The following is a 9,360-nucleotide window of genomic DNA, read 5'->3' on the forward strand; positions in this document are numbered from 1 at the left end:
AATGTTTAAATGTCCTACATTACTCATCTCTTATGCAAATACTGTATTCGATACCATCTACTGTATCTTGCCTGCGCCGCACGGCCATCGCTCATCCATGTATTTATATGTACATATTATTCTTTATCCTTTTACATTTGTGTGTGTATAAGGTAGTTGTTGTGATTTTTTTAGATTACTTGTTAGAAATTACTGCACTGTCGGAACTAGAAGCACAAACATTTCGCTACACTCGCATTAACATCTGCTAACCATGTGTATGTCACCAATAACATTTGATTATATCTGATCATCATCAGAATAATAATATAATGGTGGTGTGACATAAAAGTTACCATACATTAGTTATCTGAGTAAACAGTTGCTGTTTGATAGAAAAGCTGTGACATGAAGGATAAAATACTCCAATAACTGGAACCTACTTGAAAACTGAAATAGATTTGAAACATGGATTTGCATAATGCATCTGCTCCACTGCTCTAATAGTATTTATATCCCTGTGAGTTTAACACTTCATGACTGAGAGCTGTTCTTCATGACAACAGAACCCACAACAACCATGACTTTTATCACCATATTCATCTGGACACTTGTTTTCTGCTTTCAAGGTAACAGTTTTCAGAATGAATTGTTGAAGATTCATTTAATCTATAGTGTTTACATGTAGAGTATATCAATGTTAATATTTCTATTCAGAACTATTCATTACAATATGTAATATTTAATTTATAGAAATGTTTATTTTTTATTTTTCAGAATCCAGAGGACAGTACGTTGTGACACAGACTCCTGCAGTGAAAGCTGTTCTCCCAGAACAGACAGTCTCTCTGAACTGTAAAACCAGCAGTGATGTTCATGCTTTGTTTTTTTATGAATACCTAGCCTGGTACCAACAGAAACCTGGAGGAGCTCCTAAACTCCTTATTTACTATGCTACAACACTTCAGTCTGGGACTCCATCTAGATTCAGTGGCAGTGGATCTGGGAGTGACTTCACTCTGACCATCAGTGGAGTCCAGGCTGAAGATGCAGGAGATTACTACTGTCAGAGTTTCCACAGTGATGGAGTGTTCACACAGTGATACAGAGTCGTACAAAAACCTCCCTCAGTCAGACTGCACAGTGACTGTACTGATACAGCTGGGACCTACTGCAGGTGCTGATGATGAAGAGACAGTGACATGGAACACTGGCTGAACTAAAATACACTGAGCTAAATATATCAGTGATGCTGACAGTAATGTCAACTCATCCACCTTCATGTTAAATCATTCCTTAGGTGATAACACCCATATGTCCAGATTGCATTAGTATTCCTTTTATGTTGCTGTAGTTCATATGTAAACATTGCCTTTACATGTCACATAATACGTTGAATGGACTCTGTGCAACAACAAGTGTCTCACATCATTTCAGAACAAAATCCCCAGTCTCTGTAAGATCCCTCTGTCAGGAAGTGAATTTCAAGCAAAGATTCATCCATATTTATTGAGATGGTATAACACAGTTATAAGCCCCTAAAACAACGTGAGGTTCGGTCAAGAGCAAGACCGCTCTCCTGCTAGAACCTTCCAGCAACTTGCCAGACTCTAATTTAGCCCAGTTAAATCTAGTTCACCAATCAGGGTCATGATTGCCTGGACAATCAGCCCCAACCTTTAAAATGCTGCTGCTCACACAAACCTCTTCAACAGGTCTCTTACACGGAGGAGGTGGAAATAGTTGTAGGAGTTGAGCAGAGGAACCTATGGCAGTGGATTTTTATTTTTTTAACCTTTTTAACCTTTTTTTAACCAGGCAAGTCACCTGTTTAGGACATGGCAGATTTACGCCCCCTTTGGAGAAATTGGGTACCCCTAGAAAACTGAAAAAAAAATTATAAAAAATTGCTAATATATGCATATAATAATTATTATTGGATAGAAAACACTCTAAAGCTTCTAAAACCGTTGGAATTATGTCTGTAAGTATAGCAGAACTCACAGGGCATGCATTCTTCCAAACTAGTTTTTGTGGCCATGAAAGTTGGAGCAACTTTGACGTCATGGCCCCCACCCTTCCCGACCACTTATGGATCTGGGGACACTTTCCATCTCTTCCACTAGATGTCCTCTTTCTTTGGAGCGTTCAATCGTTCAAATCGCGCGAGAATTGGCCCTATAGGAGTGATTGGAGTAAGTGTCGCGATAAAAAAACCTGTGCGTTAGGGCGCGAATTGGTCACAGCCATTCCTTTGTTCCAGTACTCCTGGGAAGAGCAAACGATGCTCGGTTGAATTGAAGTTTGTTTTGCACGTCTAAAACATCATAAAGCTTGCTTCTGCACTTAGTTTGACCTGTTTAGTCGACATATAATGTGTAATTTTGAAGTTTTGATGCGCAACTTATCCGGACCGGAGGACGTTTTGGGTGCATTTCAGCTGATGTTATTAGCAGTAGCTAATACAAAGACGCAAGACTTGAAACCAAACGATGTATTGGGTAAGTATGAACCCTTCCAGAACATTCTGAACGAAGACCATCGAAGGTAAGGGAATATTTATGCTTAAATCTGTGTTTCTGTTGACTCCAACATTACGTAGAAATGTAGCTTGGAACTGAGCGCCGTCTCAGATATATTGAATAGTGTGCGATTTCTGTAACGTTAAAAAGAAATGTAACAGAGCGGTTGCATAAAGAAGCAGTGTATCTTTCTAAGAACAAATTCTTATTTTCAATGACGGCATAGGAACAGTGCCTGTCCAGGGGCAGAACGACAGATTTGTACCTTGTCAGCTCAGGGATTTGAACTTGCAACCTTTCGGTTACTAGTCCAAAGCTCTAACCACTAGGCTACCCTGCCGCCCCAGAGCCTGAGAAGGATCCTGATACACTGATCCTGAGAAGGTGTATTTTGAGGCATTTATTGTGCAGGTGATAAATTGTACTGCCCAAACGAACAAGAAATCCAAGAAACTGGACATAATTGTATCTGCAGCTGAAAGGTTTTTGGGTCTTCAGGAATTAACAGCCGAAGCATTGCAGGGAATACTGTCTGAAGTCGTACAAAAACCTCCCTCAGTCAGACTGCACAGTGACAGTACTGCTACAGCTGGGACCTACTGCAGGAAGAGACAGTGACATGGAACACTGAGCAGGTCAACTTTGAAAATGGTTAGAACGCATGATACAAATCACACGTTCTCCAACGTCCTCATTATCGTCCTCATCATCATCATCATTAATATCATCATCATGGTTGTATCTTGTTATATTGGTAATGAACTGAAAGTGTGTATGAAAGTTATTAGACGTTTTGAAACACATTACCAGTCCATATGCAGAGTAAGATCTACAGAAGTAAAAGAAAAGTGATGTTAAATCATCATCAGCCCCTCAAACCAAATCCCTACATGCACTTCACAACCAGCTATTGATGTGATCAACTAGCATGTATTAACCCTTTCCATGAGCTGTTAGATCTGTGAATGAGACAGGATGCTGGGCTCAAACATGAGACACATTTACATAGAGACATACACTACACACTATCATCGTGAAGTATAATTATTTTTTATCTGTCATTAATTACTTGGTGCCTTATCTGTTATGTGTCCCTCCCTGAATCCGCCATAGAGGATAAAATCAGTCACCTCCCTCACATCAGTCCCAGTCCAGGGTATGTCAGGGAGTGAAACTGGTCAACTGGTAGACTGGGAGCTGTAGGAGTGAAACTGAGATTTACATAGACAGGGCTGGGTGGTTCTGCTTGTCCCAGAATAGACCAGCACTGTCACCAGATGTTCAGCCAGGGGGAAGAGACAGTGACATGGACCACTGACTGAACTAAACAGTGGCGGTCGGTGCCATTTAAGATGAGGGAGGATGATTATTATTTAATATGAGCATGGCCTTATTTCTGTTACAGCATATTGGATGACTGTCATTCATATTCCATTCACCCAGTTTAACATAGATTGGTTTAGGCTACTAAATATTACTTGCATTTTCCCTATACCCATCATGAGGTTCCCAACCACCTAGCCTATGAATTCAATATAGGTGCACACAGCTCGAGAGAAAGATTTGAGGTGACAGTGACACATTCAATACCGCCTTGCACACTCTTGCCTGCATCTAGCTGACCTAGTGTCACGTTCTGACCTCTATTTCTGTTGTTTTGTAATTATTTAGTATGGTCAGGGCGTGAGTTGGGTGGGCAGTCTATGTTTGTTTTTCTATGTTTTGGGGCATTTCTATGTTTTCGGCCTAGTATGGTTCTCAATCAGAGGCAGGTGTCATTAGTTGTCTCTGATTGAGAATCATACTTAGGTAGCCTGGGTTTCACTGTGTGTTTGTGGGTGATTGTTCCTGTCACTGTGTTTGGTGTCACAGGATAGGACTGTTTTGCGTTTTCACATTTCTTGTTTTTGTTAGTTTGTTCATGTGTAGCGATTTATTAAAACATGAATAACCACCACGCTGCGCTTTGGTCCGCTTCTCTTCCTCCTACAGACGAACGCCCTTACAGAATCACCCACCACAACAGGACCAAGCAGCGTGTCAACAGGCAGGAGCAGCAGGAGAAGCAACAGCGGCTGCAGGAGATACGTAGTAAGGAATTCTGGACATGGGAGGAAATCCTCGACGGGAGAGGACCCTGGGCTAAGCCAGGAGAATATTGCCGCCCCAAGGCCGAGCTGGAGGCAGCAAAAGCAGAGAGGCGGCATTCTGAGAAGCAAGCACGGCGGCGCGGACGGAAGCCCGAGAGTCACCCCCAAAAATTTATTGGGGGGGGGCACAGGGGGAGTGTGGCAGAGTCAGGAGTCAGACCTGAGCCAACTCTCCCCGTTTATCGTGAGGAGCCAAGGAGGAGCTCAGAACCAGAGCTGGTGTTGGAGGTGAGCGAAGCAGAGACTGTGAAGGAGTTAATGGGGAAATTGGAGGAGAGTGATATGAGGGACTTGCTGGTTTGGTGCATGAGGCACGACATTCGCCCGACGGAGCGTGTCAGGGATTTAATGGCACCGGGGTCAGCTCTCCATACTCATCCTGAGGTGCGTGCGAGGGGTCTGGTGAAGACTGTGCCAGCCTCACGCACCAGGCCTCCTGTGCATCTCCCTAGCCTTGCACGTCCTGTGCCATCTCAGCACTACAGTGCTCCTAGCAGTGCTAACTGTGGCGGGCGTGGTGCTGGTCAGGCACCGTGTTATGCAGTTGTGCGCACGGTGTCCCCAGTACGCGTGCTTAGCCCGGTGCGCTACATCCCAGCTCCCCACATCTGCCGGGCTAGGGTGAAGATCCAGCCAGGGCGGTTGGTGCCAGCCCTGCTCTCAAGATCTCCAGTACGCCTTCACGGCCCGGTCTATCCGTCACCACCTCCACACCCCAGCCCTCCGGTAGCAGCTCCCCGCACAAGGCTTCCTGTGCGTGTCCTCGGCCCAGTACCACCAGTGCCAGCACCACGCATCAGGCCTACAGTCCGCCTCGCCTGTCCAGCACTGCCGGAGCCTCCCGCCTGTCCGGCGCCATCGGAGCTTCCCGTCTGCCCAGCGCCATCTGAGCTTCCCGTCTGCCCAGCGCCATCTGAGCTTCCCGTCTGCCCAGCGCCATCTGAGCTTCCCGTCTGCCCAGCGACGCCAGCGCCGCCCGTCTGCCCAGCGCCGCCCGTCTGCCCAGCGCCGCCAGCGCCGCCCGTCTGCCCAGCGCCGCCCGTCTGCCCAGCGCCGCCAGCGCCGCCCGTCTGCCCAACGCCGCCAGCGCCGCCCGTCTGCCCAGCGCCGCCAGTGCCGCCCGTCTGCCCAGCGCCGCCAGTGCCGCCCGTCTGCCCAGCGCCGCCAGTGCCGCCCGTCTGCCCAGCGCCGCCAGTGCCGCCCGTCAGCCAGGGGCCGCCAGTCAGCCAGGGGCCGCCAGTGCCGCCAGTCAGCCAGGGGCCGCCAGTGCCGCCAGTCAGCCAGGGGCCGCCAGTGCCGCCAGTCAGCCAGGGGCCGCCAGTGCCGCCAGTCAGCCAGGGGCCGCCAGTGCCGCCAGTCAGCCAGGGACCGCCCGAGCAGCTGCCCCTCTGTCCCGAGCAGCTGTCCCTCTGTCCCGAGCAGCTGTCCCTCTGTCCCGAGCAGCTGTCCCTCTGTCCCGAGCAGCTGCCGCCCCTCTGTCCCGAGCAGCTGCCGCCCCTCTGTCCCGAGCAGCTGCCGCCCCTCTGTCCCGAGCTGCTGCCGCCCCTCTGTCCCGAGCTGCTATCGCCCCTCTGTCCCGAGCTGCTATCGCCCCTCTGTCCCGAGCTGCTATCGCCCCTCTGTCCCGAGCTGCTATCGCCCCTCTGTCCCGAGCTGCTATCGCCCCTCTGTCCCGAGCTGCTATCGCCCCTCTGTCCCGAGCAGTTGTCCCTCTGTCCCGAGCAGCCCCTCTGTCCAGTGGGGTCATTGAGAGGGGTGGTCATGGTGAGTAAGCCAGGGAGGCGGACAATAAGGCGGACTAAGACAATGGTGAAGTGGGGTCCGCGTCCCGCGCCAGAGCCGCCACCGCGGACAGACGCCCACCCAGACCCTCCCCTATAGGTCAAGGTTTTGCGGCCGGAGTCCGCACCTTTGGGGGGGGGTACTGTCACGTTCTGACCTCTATTTCTGTTGTTTTGTAATTATTTAGTATGGTCAGGGCGTGAGTTGGGTGGGCAGTCTATGTTTGTTTTTCTATGTTTTGGGGCATTTCTATGTTTTCGGCCTAGTATGGTTCTCAATCAGAGGCAGGTGTCATTAGTTGTCTCTGATTGAGAATCATACTTAGGTAGCCTGGGTTTCACTGTGTGTTTGTGGGTGATTGTTCCTGTCACTGTGTTTGGTGTCACAGGATAGGACTGTTTTGCGTTTTCACATTTCTTGTTTTTGTTAGTTTGTTCATGTGTAGCGATTTATTAAAACATGAATAACCACCACGCTGCGCTTTGGTCCGCTTCTCTTCCTCCTACAGACGAACGCCCTTACACCTAGCGTGCAATCATTAGTCCAACAGTTGCAAACTGTAAGGACTGACGCCGGACAGGAGAAGCAGGTACGGAGAGTCAAACATTTATTAGGGAACAAATCAAATCAAATGTATTTATAAAGCCCTTCTTACATCAGCTGATATCTCAAAGTGCTGTACAGAAACCCATTTTAACACTCCAAACAGCAAGCAATGCAGGTGTAGAAGCACGGTGGCTAGGAAAAACTCCCTAGAAAGGCCAGAACCTAGGAAGAAACCTAAAGAGGAACCAGGCTATGAGGGGTGGCAAGACCTCTTCTGGCTGTGCCGGGTGGAGATTATAAGAGAACATGGCCAAGATGTTCAAATGTTCATAGATGACCACACCCACAGGGACTGATAGAACTGAACTACTAGTGTAATGCAGAAGGGAATCATAGTACTGCATTACTAGTATAATACAATATGTGAGGTATCCTGAGAACAGAGGATGTGTGCCAGCACAGAGGGATAAGGCAACATGTGAGTTATGCTTTAGTAAGGTTGTCTTCTTAGCGTTCATGGCAATGGTTATCAACTATACCGCAGAAATGGAACGTAAATCACAGAGAAAATATTTTGTGGTGGCAGCTGCAGAGAAGTACTTGGGTATACGAGAGTAAACTTCAGAAGAGTTACTATTATATTTGTTGTCCCTAATTTTGTGATATCCAATTGGTAGTTACAGTCTTGTCCGATCGCTGCAACTCCCCTATGGACTCGGGAGAGTCAAAGGTTGAGAGCCATGTGTCCTCCAAAACACAACCCTGCGAAGCCACACCACTTCTTGACACACTGTTCGATTAACCCTGAAGCTAGCCACACCAATGTGTCATCACGTTCTGTTCGGCTCTTCCCGAGCAGTGTCACACTCATCTGGTTTATTCTCTCCAGACACAGCAGTGATGTAGCCACAGTCTGGGGCACCTATCCTCTCCCGTTGCTGGCTTGAATGTCCTGAACATTGTCTGAGCTGCATTTGTGCAGGGAAGCTCATTAACCCCAATACTCCTCAGGTGTGGGGGTTGTGGTTCAGGTCCCTAACTAACACACTCCTTCCCTCATTCACTCAACGAGAAGAGCACTCAAAAGGCGTTAACTAATTCAAAGGAAGTCAATCAAATAAGTAAATAAGAAAGAAACCAAAACACAGCACACGATAGGACTAAATAAATATTAAAGGACTTCTAAATAGATACATTCTATATAAATACATTCTATATAAATACATTCTATATAAAAACATTCTATATAAATACATTCTAAATAAATACATTCTATATAAATACATACATTCTATATAAATACATTCTATATAAATACATTCTAAATAAATACATTCTATATAAATACATTTTGTATAAATACATTCTAAATAAATACATTCTATATAAATACATTCTAAATCAAGTAAATCCCGGCTGGCCAAACCCTCCCCTAACCCGGACAACAGTGGTCCAATTGTGCGCCGCCTCATGGGTCTCACAGTCACGGCCAGCTGTGACACAGCCTGGGATCAAACCCAGGTCTGAAGTGACACCTCAAGCACTGTGATGCAGTGCCGTAGACAGCTGCGATGCAGTGCCTCAGAAACCTGCGATGCAGTGTCTTAGACCGCTGTGCCACTCAGGATGCCCACTTCAGAAGAGTTACAGGGTGTGTTGAGGGGTGGTGTCCCGTCATGCCAGGCCATTGGCATGGTGCAGGAGCAGATAGGGTCAAAGTAGTGGAAAATGGTAGTGGGTTTTAATATGTAGGTGGTAGCTGAAGGGAAGTACCTGAGTGTACGAGATATTACTGCAGAAGAGTTCATGGGACAGTGTTTTTATAAAATAGTGGTATGTAGGTGTAGGGTTAGTTGGTGTGTAAGTTTTTCCTTTTAGGAACAGGAATAATAAAGGTAATCTAATGAAGATGGCCTCACAATTTAGTACAGTAAGTGGCAGTTTATACACCCTTAAATTGAATGCAATCCTCTAACCCAATCCAGAAAGAAGAAGAAGAGCTCTTCAAATACAGCAGCACATGCTTCAGTGCTCTAATAGTATTTATATTCCTGTGAGTTTAACACTTGATGACTGAGATCTGTTCTTCATGACAACAGAACCCACAACATGACTTTTATCACCATCTTCATCTGGACACTTGCCTTCTGCTTTCAAAGTTAACATTATCAGAATGTATTGTTGAAAAATATTTGAATCTACATGAAGGTATAACATACAGTATATTCATGTTAATATTTGTTTTCATATCTATTGATTAGTATATGTAATATTTATTGGATAGAAATGTTTTTATTCTATTCAGAATCCAGAGGACAGATCACTGTGACTCAGACTCCTTCAGTGGAAACTGTTCTCCCAGGACAAATGGTCTCCTTATT

Source organism: Oncorhynchus mykiss, chromosome 21, assembly GCF_013265735.2.
Source record: "Oncorhynchus mykiss isolate Arlee chromosome 21, USDA_OmykA_1.1, whole genome shotgun sequence".
Classification (NCBI taxonomy): domain Eukaryota; kingdom Metazoa; phylum Chordata; class Actinopteri; order Salmoniformes; family Salmonidae; genus Oncorhynchus; species Oncorhynchus mykiss.